General features: G+C 40.8%; 1 protein-coding gene across 1 annotated transcript in view; it reads left to right on the top strand.

Annotated features, from left to right (window-relative positions):
• The window catches only part of LOC104987902 (diphosphoinositol polyphosphate phosphohydrolase 2-like), a 37,756-nt gene that overhangs the window by 8,593 nt on the left and 12,373 nt on the right, over nt 1-16,790 (top strand). The window lies entirely within an intron of this gene.

The following is a 16,790-nucleotide window of genomic DNA, read 5'->3' as shown; positions in this document are numbered from 1 at the left end:
ATGTTTGTTGCTGGGTTGTTGGTGATTTTTTTTTTTTTTGTAAACTGGGGAAATTTTTCAACCAGGCATATGCCATTCAATTTTCTGTCAATCACACAGAACTGAAGGGGAAATGATTGTTGTATACACTTTGCTTTGCATGGTTTCATTTGAGATAATTGGTGTAAGAATCTTGACTTTTTTTATATTTGGAAACATCAAATAAAAAATGGAAATGAGTTAAAAAAAAAAAAAAAAGAGTAGACTAAATGAACACAGAATTCCCTTTAGTTATAAAATTCGGATTCCAGGATTATATGTTAGATGATTTGAGAACAGGTAGAGAAGCTTACTATGAAATAATTGGGTTCATGGGACAATGGTGCAACTGACACCCCAATTTAGTATTGACTTTTCCCAGGACATTAACAAGGACTTTGCATTAATTAGTTTTAAAACTTGATGACTACAGCATTCCTGTTAATAGATCATCTTGTAACTTAAGAACAGTTTTTCAAAGAGACTCAGAAGAAGGTTCTAAATTCTTCCTCATTAGTACTGGCTTACAATGGCAAGGCCAAGTACTAGAACAGAAAGAACAGTGGTCTGGAGCCAGAATTGGGGCAAATCTACTGACTGTATGGCTTTAAATACATCATCTACCTCCTGTGAGATTTAATTTTCCTTAATATGTAAGTAAAACTTTACCAAGTAATCTCTAAAGTACCTTCAGGTTCTAAAGACTCATGATTCTAAGAAACTGTAAAAGCTTATAAACATGCACATATTGTTCCCATGCTTTAAAATTCCCAGTGCTTTCCACTGTACTTAAAAAATCCAGATTCCTTATCCTGGTCTAAAATCTCTGTATGGTCTGGTTCCTACCTACTTCTCCACCTGGTCTCAATTCTTAACACTTGCTATTTTATCATCTGTGCCAGGCATGTCGCTACATCAAGATGGAGCATGTACTTTTCTAGCAGGTATAGTCTAGAATATTCTGCCCCTAACTCTCTACTTTGCTGGCCCCTGATCTCATTCAGGGTCAGCTCAAATGCTACCTTGTGAGAGAGGCCTTTCCTGAATACGCAACATGGAAGACGTCCCCACTCCTCAAGCCCTTCTCTGTTGCTTCATCCTTACCTTATTTCCTCCGTTGTACTTACCCTGATCTGGAATTATCTTGTGTAGTTATTTGTTTCTTCGCTAATTGATTCACCCTACTAGTAGGTGCAGACACACCTGGAGATACTGCAGGTTCAGCTTCAGTTCACCACAATAAACCCAGCCACACACATTTTTTTGGTTTCCCAGTAAAACATGTAAAGTTATATGTGTACTCTGCACTAGCCCATTAAGTGTGCAGTAGCATTATGTCTAAAAGAACAATGTGCATTCCTTAATTAACAAATACATTTTTGCTAAAAAATGCTAACCATCATCTTAGCCTTCAGCAAGTCATTGTCCTTTTGCAGTCGTAGCATCAAGGATCACTAACCACAGACCATCATAACAAATATAATAATGAAAAAGTTTGAAATATTGAGAGAATGACCATCATGTGATAGAGACACAGTGTTGGAAAAGCAGCACTGATAGACTTGCTTGAGGTAGGTTTGCCAACTTTTAATTTATCAAAAATGCAGTATCTGTGAAGCAAGAAAGCAAAGCACAATAAAACAAGGTAAGCCCCTGCTGCTGTCCAAAAGCAGTCAGTAGTACCTGTCTAATGCCCCACTGCAGTCCCTGTACCTGCCCAGCCCAGTGCCTGCAACCAAATTAGATTCTCAATAAATATTTACTAATTTTCAGGCTCATGGTCAAGTCCAATTGTTCTCTCTGCACCAGCATTATTTATTTGCCCTGTTGACTTTTTTGCATAATTAAGATATGCAATATAACTTTTGTGCAATCAAGCTATGTACCCAAATGTGAAAATGTGCTCAGAAAGAAGACAAATCAGAAGACATTACTTTAGCTTTAACAACACATCACTGGTGGTCCAGTGGTTAAGACTTTGAACTTCCACTGCAGGGGACACAGGTTTGATCCCTGGTTGGGGAACCTTAGTTCCCAGGTGCCATTTGGCATGGCCAAAAAAAAGAACACATCACTAAAGTGAATGGATTGGGGCTTGCAATTACATCACTGAAAAGTTACGGTGAGACCCAACAATCCCACTACTGAGCATATACCCTGAGGGAACCATAACTGAAAAAGACACATGTACCCCAATGTTCATTGCAGCACTGTTTACAATAGCCGGGGCATGGAAGCAACCTAGATGTCCACGGACAGATGAATGGATAAAGAGGTTGTGGTACATATATAAAGTGGAATATTAATCAGCTGTTAAAAGGAATGCATTTGAGTCAGTTCTAATGAGGTGGATGAACCTAGAGCCTATTATACAGAGTGAAGTAAATCAGAAAGAGAAAAACAAAGATTGTATATGAATACATATACATGGAATCTAGAAAGATGGCACCGACAAACCTCTTTGCAGGGCAGCAGTGGAGACGCAGACATAGAGAACAGACTTGTGGACACAGTAGGGGAAGGAGAGAGAAGAGCAACTGAAAGAGTAACACCAAAACATGTGCATTACTACATGTAAAATAGAGAGCCAGAGGGAATTTGCTCTGTGATGCAGGGAGCTCACCCAGACGAATGCCCATGGCTGATTCATGTTGATGTATGGCAGAAACTACCAATAGTGAAGTGAAAGTCACTCAGCAGCGTCTGACTGCGACCCCATGGACTAAACAGTCCATGGAATTCTCCAGGCCAGAATATTGCAGTGGGTAGCTGTTCTTTTCTCCAAAGTATCTTCCCAACCCAGGGATCGAACCCAGGTCTCCTGCATTGCAGGCAAATTCTTTACCAGCTGAGCCACAAGGGAAGCCCAGGAATACAGGAGTGGGTAGCCTATTCCTTCTCCAGGGGATCTTCCCAACCCAGGAATCAAACCAGGGTCTCCTGCCTTGCAAGTAGATTCTTTACCAACTGAGCTATCAGGGAAGCCAATTATATTGTAAAGCAATTATCCTGCAATTAAACATTTTAAAAGTGATGGTATCACTGGATATCTAAAATAACAACCTTTATCAATAAGCAATGAGGGGCTTAGAAGAATGCCATCAATTCATATTGAACTGCTAAAATTCTTCTCCAATAACTATTCACTTTTTTTGCAATCTGTAATTTGTCAATGGCTGGAATCCTAAAAACTAGCTTAATAAATTTAAGACTAAATTTAGTACTGAACTAATATATCAGGTCCCCATGATTCACACTGCTTCTATAAAAAAAATCGACTATTTAGACTCCCAGAAAATTACTTCTGGCAGCATCTCTTACCTTACCTTACCCTATCCTCTCAGGCTTCCATGTTTTTGTTTTTTAAAATTTTTTAGTTCTTGCCTTCTCTTCCTTGCCACAACATTAGGCAGTATAAACTGAGGAGCACTTCTGTAAATTCAGCGGAAGGTAAGAGGATGACTCAGTTGTGCTTCACAGTTTCTCACCTGTATTCAGCTTCGTGAAGGAGTTCATGAAATTTTTGCCAAATACTCTGATGGATCCCCATCAATATTGCAGTCGTCTAAATCTCAGCCCGGAGAGAAGAATTGACTTCACAAATTGCAATCACAACTTTCACGAAACATTAAAATGAACAGTGAAAGTGAAAAAAGGGAAAGTGTTAGTGGCTCGGTTGTGTTTTCACGACCCCGTAGACTGTAGCCAGCCCGGTTCCTCTGTGCATGGAATTCTCTAGTCAAGAATACTGAGGTGGGTAGTCACTCCCTTCTCCAAGGGATCTTTCCAACCCAGGGATCAAACCTGGGTCTCCTGATTTGCAGGCAGATTATTTACCATCTGAGCCACCAATAAATATTCAATATTATGTACATGAATGGATTGTTGGAGCTGGGTGTGAAGATGAAGATCACATAAGCTGAACCTTTATGTCTCACATAAAAGAGAAAACTGACATGGGGAGACTAAATAACTTATCCAAGTTCACACAGTGGTAGAGCCAAGGTTCCGAGTGACTGCTCTTTCCAATAGGGGATAGAAGAATCCACTTTGATGGTCCTCTCACATTGCAGCCAAGGGACTGCTTTAAGGTTCGCAATAAACATTTGTTGAATAAATGAGACTTTTACCTTCAAGTTCTAGCCTTGTTTTAGTCCATAAAATAAGGTATTTATCCATAAAATAAGCTAGACACATATTTTCATGACTCAAAACTGACCCTTGATGAATTTTGCTCATTGGTTCAATGCAGATGGTCTTCTGCCCATTTTCCTTCCCCCCACTGCCTGGAGTCCATGGATAAAATTTAGGAAGTCCATAAACTTTAATGGGAAAAAATTACATCTTCATTATCACTAACCTTCAACTGAAATACAGCAATATATTTAATTATGGACAGAGAAAACAAACCACAGTATTATTCACATTGACCACCCAGTAGTAATAACAGATGTTTTATACTTTTCATTATAATTTTTGCAACTATCTTAAAGTATTATTTATAATAAACATTACTTAAATGTTACAGTAGTTATTGGGTCCAGCATGCATCATGTTATTTAATATATTTTTAAAGAATCACATGTATTACTGTATCATAAATTTGTTTTTATAACTCTTCAGTAGACATAATAATGGTTCCCCAAACAGACTGGTGGTTGTCAAGGGGATACTTTGTCAATACTTCGGCCACCTGATGTGAAGAACTGACTCATTGGAAAAGACCTTGATGCTGGGAAAGATTGAAAACAGGAGAAGGGGATGACAGAGGATGAGATGGTTGGATGGCATCACCAACTTGATGGACATGAGCTTGAGCAGGTTCTGGGAGTTGGTGATGCTGCAGTCCATGGGTTGCAAAGAGTCGGACACAACTGAGTGACTGAACTGAACTGAACTGTCAAGGGAAAGAGGAGTAGGAGAGAGTTGGATTGAGAGTTTGGGATTAGCAGATGCCTGTGCTCTGCAACAAGAAAAACCACTGCAATGAGAAGCCCTTGGCACTGCAACCAAGAGCAGCTCCTGCTTGCCACAACTAGAGAAAGCCCACACACAGCAACGAAGACCCACTGCAACAACAACAACAAAATAATAATAATAAATAAGAAATAATTTAAAAACTAGTTTCCATCCTAACCTTCAGAATGTGAATACATCACCCTACAGGACAAAAGGAACTTTACCAATGTGCTGAAGGATCCTGACATGGTTAGATTATCATGGGCTATGCAGCTGGGCCCCTTCCAGTCACAAAGGTCCTTAACAGGGAAAAAAAAAAGAGAGGAGAGTCAGAGCAATGGGGCTGTGACCATGGAATCAGAGGGATATAATTGCTCGCTGGATGTCCTGAGCCAGAGAATGTGGGCAATATCTAGAAGCTCAAAAGGCAAAGAAACGGATTCTTCCCTACCTAGAGCCTTCGGAAGGAGCACAGCTGTGTCAACACCTTGATTTTGGTGTCACAAGACCTGCTGTAGATCTCTGACCTCCAGACCTGTGAGAGAATAAATATGTGTTGTTTTAAAGCCATTGGGTTTGTCATAATTTTTTTACAGCAAAAGGAAATCAATGCAACATTTTATTAATATGATCATTCATTGCAGCTATCTTCCTTTGTAATTTTCTCTGCAGTTTATTTTTTGGATTTAAAACATTTTAGTTCTGCCAGTTACTAGCTGTTGTGATGCAGAGCAAATTATTTCCCCTCTGTTTCCTCACCTGTAACATGGGAATAAAAAAAATATCTGCATGCCAGGGTTGTTGTGAGAATTAAATGTAACAATTTATGTAAAAATCATAGAGCACCAGGCTCATGGGAGGAACCCAGCAAAACATTCTTTCCATTGTTTGTTCCCCCAAACCCTAATGATTATGAATTTCTTAATAAATTTCAAGATAATAATCAGCGTATGGCATTATGACATTTTCCAGACCCAAACAGTGTTGTTCAGTCTTCATTGTAGCTACTGCTAAAAATATCTAGGACCAAGTTGCTTACTTTGACTTTGACCTTGAAATATTCAAATACTCACAGTGTTTTTAGAAGCCTAGTTCCACTTTTGACTAGCATTTTCTGAATAGCTCTGGGCAAAAAAAATTATTGTTTCTATTTATACCATTGCTTCCTTCCTTTGCAGTAACCTTTGGTACATAAATTCAAATATAATTTATAATTGAGATGGCAATTAAGACAGAAGGACGTGACTGGGTATTTTCCCCAGAAAGCATGTGCAAGAAACATTACTGTCTTAATGATTAAATTGTACTTAATGAACCCCATATTCTGCCAGTGTTTGAAGCAGTTCCTTGTTAAATAGGCACCTTTGAAACCCTTAGACTTTGGGTGTCTATTTGATATCAGGAAGGCGTGACAGAATAAGTAGCCAGATTATCCAAGTTTCAAAGTTCAATGCATTAGACATCCATAAGTACTTATCAAATCCCTGCTTTTCTATTAGTTCCTTGAGGACAGGGATTTTGTAGTTTTCTTTCCTCACATTTTTGGATAATTTGGACAAATTATTTAGTATATATTACATTCAGTGATGCCTTCAAAAATTTTAAAGCAGGATAAGAAAACCCCAAATTGCAAACAAATTACTTTACAAAAGTTTATTTTTTCTTAGCATAGTTTTCTATAGAAATTGTGTCTTATTTTCAAGCCATCTCTCTTTTGAAAAAAATTTATTTATTTATTTATATACTTTTGGCTACGCTGGGTCTTCCTTGATTTGCTTGGGCTTTTCTCTAGTTGCAGCAAGTGGGGGCTACTCTTTGATGCAGTGCGCAGGCTTCTCATTGCGGTGGCGGCTCTTGTCTGGAGCATGCGCTCTGGAGCAGTCTCAGAAGTTGGGGCACATGGGCTTAGCTGCTCCACAGCATGTGGAATCTTCCTGGACCAGAGATGGAACCCGTGTCCCCTTCATTGGCAGACAAATTCTTAACCACTGGACCACCAAAAAAATCCATACCTACCTCAGGACTTCTTGCTATGAGAAAAATAAAAGCCCATTTGATTGAACCAGTATGGGGAGAGGTACCTTCTCCACCAAGGTTTCAGTGGGTTTGGGGTAGGGCTTTGGAAAGTGAGTGAAAAAGGGAAAGTCACTCAGCCCATGGAATTCTCCAGGCCAGAATACTGGAGTGGGTCGCCTTTTCCTTCTCCAGGGGATCTTCGCAACCCAGGGATTGAACCCAGGTCTCCCTCATTGCAGGCAGATTCTTTACCAGCTGAGCCACAAGGGAAGCCCTTTGGAACCTGCATCTTTAACATGAGCTCTGAGTGATTCTCAGAGCAGAAATCCAAGATCATCCTGAGGAAACTCTGCTTCTGCAGGTGTAAATAGGAAATTTAGTGACAACTGGGGAGGAGAGGAGAGAACCATCACAAACTTAATAAGTGATAGCAAGTCAAGTTACAAATTGCCAGTGACACATAAAAGCTTACAGATGATTATTCGGGCTTTACATTGTAATCTACCAACATGATCCTTATATTTTCTAACTTACGAGATATCAAAGAAAAGAGCTGTTGTTCAACTCAGTCAAGTCAGACTCTTTGTGACCCAATGGACTGCAGCATGCCAGGCCTCCTGTCCTTGACTATCTCCTGGAGTTTCCTTAGACTCACGTCCATTGTCGATGATGCCATCCAACCATCTCATCCTCTGTCACCCCCTTCTCCTCCTGCCCTCAATATTTCCCAGCATCAGAGTCTTTTTCAGTGAGTTGGCTCTCCACATTAGGTGGCCGAAGTACTGGGGCTTCAGCTTCAGCATCAGTCCTCCCAATGAATAATCAGTGTTGATTTCCTTTAGGATTGATTGGTTTGGTCTCTTTGCTATCCAAGGGCCTCTCAAGAAAAGAGAGTTCTCAAGTTATCAAGAGTTATGATAACTCTCAAGAGTTATCAAGTTCTCAAGAAAAGAGAAATGGCAAAACTGGAAATCAGTTTTAGCAGATGCAGTAACCTCAATCCTCATTTAGCTTTATTATGAAATCCTACTGAGTAGCTAAAGTGAGAGCATTTTCCTCCTAAGAATGGTTGCTCTATAAAATATTGTCTTGGATGAACCCATACCAAGAAGTATAAGACCTATCTGATTGGCCTAAGTGCAGTTCAAACTCCTTTTCTAAGAGGCAACACTGAATATAATAAATGGATGCCATCTGTGTCTAAATAAATCAGTGATTTTAACTGTTGACGTCAGGACGAAAAAAAATTCTAATTTGCTTCTTCCTGAGAGTTTCTTATTTACAGACATTAGCCCTAGTCCTCATTTTTAACCATGACAGATCACTTGCTGAAACAAATCCAGACAAAAAATAGTCTATTTCTCCAGAAGAGATACTTTGTTAATGTTCCTTTTTGTTATAAAATAGCAAGCTCCTTAATGAGTTTAAAATTGGGCTTTACTGAGACATAGCATTAGAATTCTTAAACCAAAAATTTTCAAAAAATGTATATAACAAATATAATGTCAACGGAGTTTATCTTATGCAGGAGTCAGGCATTTAAGTGTGCCCAAAACACTCAGGTGTAGACATAAATTGACTTTGGAAACTTCTTAAATCATCCATGCAGTATAGCACCAACAGCAGTTGTCTCTGGTCTTCAAAGACATGCATGTTTAATACAGAATCCATCCTTTCATATTTTCAGGGCTAAAAAGGAGGAGTTGAGAAGAACTGACAAAAACAGCAGGTTGAGATTACCCATAGCTCTGAATCCTCAGAGGGCAGGGGATTCAGAGAAAAATAGCAAAGTCTTGACCCACCAGGGGTTCAGTCTGGTGGAGAAGACAGACCGGAAAACAAATGGGGTGAGTGCTATGGGAGAGTTATGGATTAGTTGCACCATGGACCCTAAAGGAGCAAGTTCTGAGCTCAACTTGAGCTGAACTGAGCCAGAGTGAAAGGGGGGCAGCCAGGGCAGACATCTGAGAAGGTGGTGGCATTGCAGCCATTTCACAGCAAGACGTAAGCAGCTGTTTGTGTTGTCCCTGGAAGCAGGAAAGAGGCTGAGGTTGTCTCCCAGGGCTGGAGCATAGTGTGCTGTAGGAGACAGGCCCAATATTCGGTTAGAGACAGATGAGGCCCATGGCACAAAAAGCCTCAGAGACAATGCCAAGGAGTTTTAAATGTATTTTAAAATGAATGGGCAGTCATTACAGGATACTATGCAGAAAAATGCACTGATTAGACATCCATGTGAAAAAATGTACTCTGATCAAATTTGGTGTCTATGGTCATTTCTGTAATGAACTTGGTTTTAGAACCATGGCCAGAGGACTTCCCTGATGGTCCAGTGGCGAAGACTCCATGCTCCCAATGCAGGGGGCTTGGGTTCGATCCCTAGTCAGGGAATAGATCCCACATCCTGCAACTAAAAGATCCTGCATGCTGCAACTAAGACACTGCACAGCCAAATAATAAATAAATATTAAAGAAAGAAAGAAAGAAACCCTGGCCAGGAATTTCACCTTCTAACATGACCACTCTGAGCTCTTTATATGTCCTCTGAAACTGGCACTCCAAAATGAAGATGATTTCCCAGGCAACCCTGTGTATTTTTCTGACTTTCTTTCTTTGGACCATTCTAACCCTTGGAGCCTTTTCTTTGAATCCAAGAAATTAACTTAAAAATAATTCAATTGAAACTATCCACTCCTTTTCATTCACTTATTTCCCTTAAAAGTCTAGTTTTTTAATTAATTAGTTAAAAATTTTTTTTTTTTGGCTAAGCTGGGTTTTCTTTCCAGCCTGTGGGCTTTCTCTAGTTGCAGCGAGTGGGGGTTACTCTCTGGTTGCAGTGGGCGGGCTTCTCATCGCAGTGGCCTCTCCTTTTGCCAAGACTGGGCTCTAGAGCACAGGCTCTAGAGTGCCAGCTCAGTTGCCCTGAGGCATGTGGAATCTTCCAGGACCAGGCATTGAACTCATGTCCCCTGCATCGGCAGGAGGATTCTTAACAGTGGTTAAGGTAAAGGTAGATAGTTGTCCAGATCAGAAGTGAAAGATAACACTAATAACAGGAATAAGTAAATTCATATAGTGTTCTGAGAGGGGCTATTCTAAGTACTCTGCATTTCTTGACTCATTTAATCCTTAGAGCAACCCTGTAAAGGAAGCTGGTAGCAGTAAATTGTACTACCTCTTTTTGTTTGTTCATTTTATTAATTTATTTATTTCTTCCCCATTGGTAGGTCCCCAGGGCTAGCTTTTAAGTGAATCTATACAGGGGGGAAAATGTGACCAGGGACCACCATTTCGTGCTTTAAATGCAAATGATAATTATTATTGAAGGCAATGAAAGATTAGCCCAAATCTCTAGTCCTTGGGGCAGTATTTCTATCATATGACACTTTGTATTAGTCTATGCAAAGGAAATTTAGAATCAAAACCAATTGTAAAGGAACCAGTTTGGAGGATAGAAATCCTGAACAATTATTCCATTTGCCCAGAGGCCATGCACAAGGATAGACTGCCTATCTATGTTTGTTTATCACATAAATCTGCGGCTTCCCTGGTGGCTCAGCTGGTAAAGAATCAGCCTACAATGAGGGAGACCTGGGTTCGATCCTGTGTTGGGAAGATCCCCTGGGGAAGGAAAAGGCTACCCACTCCAGTATTCTGTCCTGGACAATTTCATGGACTGTATAGTCCATGGGGTTCCAAACAGTTGGACACGACTGAGCGACATTCACTCACTGAATGTAAGGTCACAAGTAGAAAAACCTTCTCTAACCTGAGCATATTTTAAAATAGAACTCAAGGGACTTCCCTGGTGGTCCAGTGGGTAAGACTATGTGTGCTTCTAGTGCAGGGAGTGCAAGTTCGATCCCTGGTCCGGGAACTAAGATCCCACATGCCAAATGGACAAAAAAATGAACAAACAAGCAGTGAAAAATCCCGAATTCAAACTGTAACGTACATCTTCATTTGTTTCTCTGTTAATTGCGTGTGCAGCGTGGTGCCATAGTTGAGAGCAAAAGCTACAGAACTAGACTAACACGGTGCAAATTCCAGCTCTGTCTCCTGCTGTGTGATTTCGGGTACATTCTTTAACTTTCCAGAGTCTTCATTTCCTCATCTATAAAAACGGTAGTACAGGACTTCCCTGGTGGCACAGTGGATAAGACTCCACCTGCCAGTGCAGGGGACACAGGTCCAATCCCTGGTCCAATAGGATTCCACATGCCAAGGGGCAATTAAGCCCTTGCACAACAGCTACTGAGCCCGTGCTCTAGAGTCTGGGAGCCGCAACTACCAAGCCCACGTGTTGCAACGACTGAAGCCCTGGCACGCATGCGCACATGTGCCTGGAGCCTATGCTCTACAAGAGAAGCCGCCGCAGTGAGAAGTCCGTGCACCGCAAGGAAGAGTAGCCGCACTCACTGCAATTAGAGAAAGTCCACACAAAACAGAAATAAAAGACCCAGCACAGCCAAAAATAAATAAGTGAATAAATTAATGTTTTAAAAAGTGGTACAGGGTTGCTCTAAGGAATAAATTAGTCAAGAGATGCAGAGTAATTAGAACAGTGTCTTTCAGAACATTTTATTTATTCCTACTAGAAAGGGTTATCTTTCACTTCTGATCTGGACAACTATCTACTTTACTTTTTTAAAAGCCTGAAAACTATTTTTAGTGGCACAGAAAAAATTCTAAACATATGACTATTTGCATGTTTATTTTCCTTAAAATCAAAATAGGCACTGTGCAGGTGAAAATATAATAGATTTGGGATATATCCCCCAAATACTAATGCTTGACCCTATTTAATGATCTCTGATAAAATGAGTTTGTATAAACAATATTTCAAAACAATCTTAACATCCTTGGGTGAATGAAAACTGAATAAAAAACTTCACTGAAGTAGAGCTGATTTACAATGTTATTTAGTTTCAGGTGTACAGTAGAATGATTCAGATATATATATGTGTGTATATCTGAAAAAGACATATAACATATTTTATTTTATATTTTTTCAGATTATTTTCCATTATAGGTTATTACAAGATATTGAATAGAGCTCCCTGTGCCATACAGTACATCGCTGTTTATCTATTTTATATATTGTATTGTATACCTGTTAATCCCAGAGTCCTAATTCATCCTCACGTCCCCCTCTGGTAACCTAGGTTGTTTTCTATGTCTGTGAGTCTGTTTCTGTTTTGTGAATAAGTCATATGTATCAGTTTTTAGATTGCACATATAAAGCTATGTCATATGATATTTGTCTTTCTCTGTCCTATTATATATACAGTACATCTTCTTTATCCACTCATCTGTTGATGGACACTTTAGTTGCTTCCATCTCTTAGCTATTATAAGTAGTGCTGCTATGAACATTGGGGTGCATGTATCTTTTCAAGTTTGAGTTTTTGTCTTTTCTGGATATTTGCCCAGAAGTGGGATTGCTGGATCATATGGTTTTTAATGGAACCTCCATAGAGTTCTGCATGGTAGTTGCACCAATGTACATTCCCACAAACAGTGTAGGAGGGTTCCCTTTTCTCTACACTCTCTCTAGCATTCATTATTTGTAGGCTTTCTGATGATGGCCGTTCTGACTGGTGTGAGGTGATACCTCATTGTAGTAAAACTGATTTGTAATGGAAATCACTCTCTGAGAACAGTACTGGTGAGCAATAACAGCATCATTGCGTAACAGGTCCAGACACATGCTCTCCAGCCTGTTAGCCAAGAGAACAGACTAGAACAGAGAATTTCCTGCTTTTAAACTTTGACTTTTCTAATCTATGTTAATGCTATGCTATGCTAAGTCACTTCAGTCGTGTCCGACTCTGTGAGACCCCATAGACGGCAGCCCAACAGGCTCCCCCATCTCTGGGATTCTCCAGGCAAGAACACTGGAGTGGGTTGCCATTTCCTTCTCCAATGCATGAAAGTGAAAAATGAAAGTCAAGTTGCTCACTCATGTCCGACCCTCAGCAACCCCATGGACTGCAGCCCTCCAGGCTCCTCCATCCATGGGATTTTCCAGGCAAGAGTACTGGAGTGGGGTGCCATTGCCTTAAGGCAACCACCAAATGGATGGAAAATATTACCAGTTGCTTTACAGTAGTATTCTCTTTCTTTTGTGATTATTGAGTACGTGTATAGTCACATTGAAAATTTATACTAATTATAATTAATTTACATAATTATATTAATTTATACTATAGACTTCTGTTACCCTTACTTTATCCTAGAGGCCTAAAAAATTTTAAATATGCACACATCTGTCATTTGGATTGAAGGTCCCAATATAAGTCTTTTCACTTCTTTTTAAACTATATATGTGCTTGGTATCATACAACTATATTATATATATTATAAACATACACTAAGATAGAACTTTACAAAGAATGAGTTAAAATATTTGTTAAAGATCTGCATTAGCTCCCTGTTGCTGCTGTAACACAAACTTAGTTGCTTACAGCAACACAAATTGAAACTCTTATGGTTCTGAAGGTCAGAATCTAAGATTGAGGTGATGGGGCTGTAGACTTCAAAGAATTCATTTCCTTGCTTTTTCCAGCTTCTAGAAGCCACCTACATTCCAACCCTTTCTCCACATCATTCCAGCCTGTTGTTTCTGTTTTCCCATCTCCTGCAATGCACTTTGATCCCCCCCATCTCCCTCTTCTAAGGACTTTTGTTATTACTTTGGCCCACCCAGGTAACCCAGGAAAATTGCCCCATCTCAAAGTCTTTAATTACAGCCACAAAATTCCTTTTACTGTGTAAGGTAACATATTCACAAGCTCCGGGAATTAGGACTTGTACCTCTTTGGGGACCCATTCAGCACACCACAAAGTCTGGTGTTCCTAAAATCTTCTGGGTTGCATGAACCTTGCTGTAGAGATGACCAGTCTGGATACCCGCTGGGTGGCTAAGCCCAGGGAGCTTCACCAGAAAGTCCTCCTGGACCATCCTGTTTCAGGCTAGTAAATCCTGGCAGGCTCTGAACACATATTTGTTATTCATGTAATTTGTTATACCCGGGGGGGGGGAAGCAGTAATCACACGAAAGGAGGATTGAGTCTCTCTAAACCCTTCCCCGGCGTGACCATGTGAGAAAAGATGTACAAGTCTGTGGGGACTGGATCTTTGAGCACGGAATGAATCAGCTGAAATCCTGGAGGAACAAATTTGAGGGGTGTGTCCTAGATGGGGATCAGCATCTTCCATGGTTCCCATCCCCTTCTGAATGAAAGCCAAGAAGTTCCACCAACTGCTCACAGCCCATTCAGGATCAGACCCTTGCCTCTCTGTCATCCTCTCCCTGAGCGCCCCCTAGTGGTACGTTAGGTGCCAGCACAACCAAGGCCCCTTCAGTTGTCCTGTCCGTCACATGCGTTCCTTTGCCCCAAAGACCTGCCCGGCACAGGAGCTCTGTGAGCAAAAGTCCTCCTCTAAGGAATTCCTCCTCCCTCGCTGCCTCAGCGAAACATCCCCTCAGACTATGGGTTCTCTTCTCTACCCTCTTTGTAACGTTAGTAATTCTGTATCTATTCTAGTGACGATGGAGCTACATAATTTGTGGAGCTCTGTGCAAAGTGAAAAATGAGGGGTCCCTTGTTAAAATATTATTAAGAATTTTAACGGAGAAGGAAATGGCAACCCACTCCAGTATTCTGCCTGGAGAATCCCAGAGACAGAGGAGCCTGGTGGGCTGCTGTCTATGGTGTCGCATAGAGTCGGACATGACTGAAGTGACTTAGCAGCAGCAGCAGCAGCAAGAATTTTAAGACAGCAACAGCAGAGTGTTAAACCAAGGACAAGGCCCTTTTAAGCCCCTGGCCATGCGCTGTTGCACAGGCTGCATACTCGTGAAGCTCGCCCTTGACCCAGCGTGGGTCCCCAGGCCTAGGTCAGGGCCCCCTGCATGCTGACACAGAAATATGGCAGTAGAGTACACCCACCCACAAACGGATGAGGTGTAGCTGCTTCATTCCGGTCCGACTCCATCAGCACATGGCCTTCTTTCCTCTGTGTGTGTCTTTGTGCATCATCTTGTCTTCTTCTCTTGACTGTGCCACACGGCATGTGGAATCTTAGTTCCCCAGTGAAAGGAAAAGTTGCTCACGTGTGTTGGACTCTTTGCGACCCCATGGTCTGTATAGTCCATGGAATTTTCCAGGCAAGACTGGAGTGGGTAGCTTTTCCCTTCTCCAGAGGATCTTTCCAACCCAGGGATCAAACCCAGGTCTCCCACATTGCAGGCAGAAGCCCAAGAATACTGGATTGGGTAGCCTATCCCTTCTCTAGCGGATCTTCCCAACCCAGGAATCCAACCCGGGTCTCCTGCATTGCAGGCAGAGTCTTTACCAACTGAGCTATCAGGGAAGCCCCAGGTTATCAGGTTAATTCTCCAAACAGGGATCAAACCCATGCCCCCTGCAGTGGAAGCGTGGAATCTTAACCACTGGACTGCCAGAGAATTCCCCTCTTTTGTTCTTATAAGGACAGCAGTCATTGGATTTAGCACCCACCTTAATCCAGTATGACCTCTTCTTAACTCATCACTTCTGCTAAGTCCCTATTTCCAAATAAGGTTACATCCTGAGATTCCAAGTGGAGATAAGTGAGGAGGAGGGGGCTCACTATTCCACCCACTTCATTTGCTAGAAAACCTTCTTCAGAATGTGGCAAGAATATTGTTTACGGATAGGTATTTAACAGTTCATATGACTTATAACTTAATTTGTATTTGCTACAGAAACTTAAAGGAGTCATAATGCCACACAAGCTGTAAAGAGGCATGCATAACAAATAGACCTTAATTATAACCTGGAGAACTAAAAAAATTGGATGTGATCATGTAACTAATAACATTTATGATCGAGCATCTTGGAAATATGAAAAGTAACAAAGAAGGCAGGGAGGAATAGGATAACATATTTTTTTCATAAGAAAAGTAAGGTGAAATTCAGAACTACTCTGTTTTCTTCCAAGTCTGTTTGTAAATGACTGGGACCTAACTGGCTAGAGTTTCCTAGGTAGTTCCCCTCCTCGCTGGAGAGACTAGGGGAAAATCTAAGAGTTTAGAATCTCTTTGGGACTCAGCAGTTGACATAAGTGTTCCTATAAGGGTTAGGAACAATATATCACTTTGCGCATGTTAAGTAGATGGGGATCTGAGAGAGGCCTCTTGAGGGTTTCATTAAAGTGTTGAGATTTTGCAGTTCTTTGCTGAACCATTACTTCATTAACTGTTTAAACTATTACGGAAGTATGGAGGATTTAAGGAATTTTTTTTAGTTTCATTGAGGTATAAAATAACAATAAGTAAAATTGTAATGAGCTTCCCAGATGGCTCCATGATAAAGAATCCGTCTGCAAATGCAGGAGACTCAAGAGACACAGGTTCAATCCCTGGATGAGAAAGATCCCCCGGAGTAGGAAATGGCAACCGACTCCAATATTCTTGCCTGGAAAATCCCATGGACAGAGAGAAGCCTGGTAGGCTACAGTCCATGGGGTCAGAAAGAATTGGACACGACTGAGCACACACATACACACACACAATTGTAATATATTTAAAGTTGTACAAAATAATGATGTGATATATGTCTACATTGAAAAAGGATTCCCACAATCAAATTAATTAAAATATCCATCACCCCATACATCTTTTTTTTCCCCTTTGATGAGAACACATAAGATCTACTCTGTTAGCTGACATTAGGCCCTCAGAACTTAATCATCTTATAACTGAAACTTTATACACCTTGATCTTTATCATCGCCCCATTTCCCCCACC

This window comes from Bison bison, unplaced genomic scaffold (assembly GCF_000754665.1).
Source record: "Bison bison bison isolate TAMUID 2011002044 unplaced genomic scaffold, Bison_UMD1.0 scf7180017864108, whole genome shotgun sequence".
NCBI classification, from domain to species: Eukaryota; Metazoa; Chordata; class Mammalia; order Artiodactyla; family Bovidae; genus Bison; species Bison bison.
Note: the sequence above shows the minus strand (reverse complement) of the source record. Positions and strands in the feature narration are given on the sequence as shown.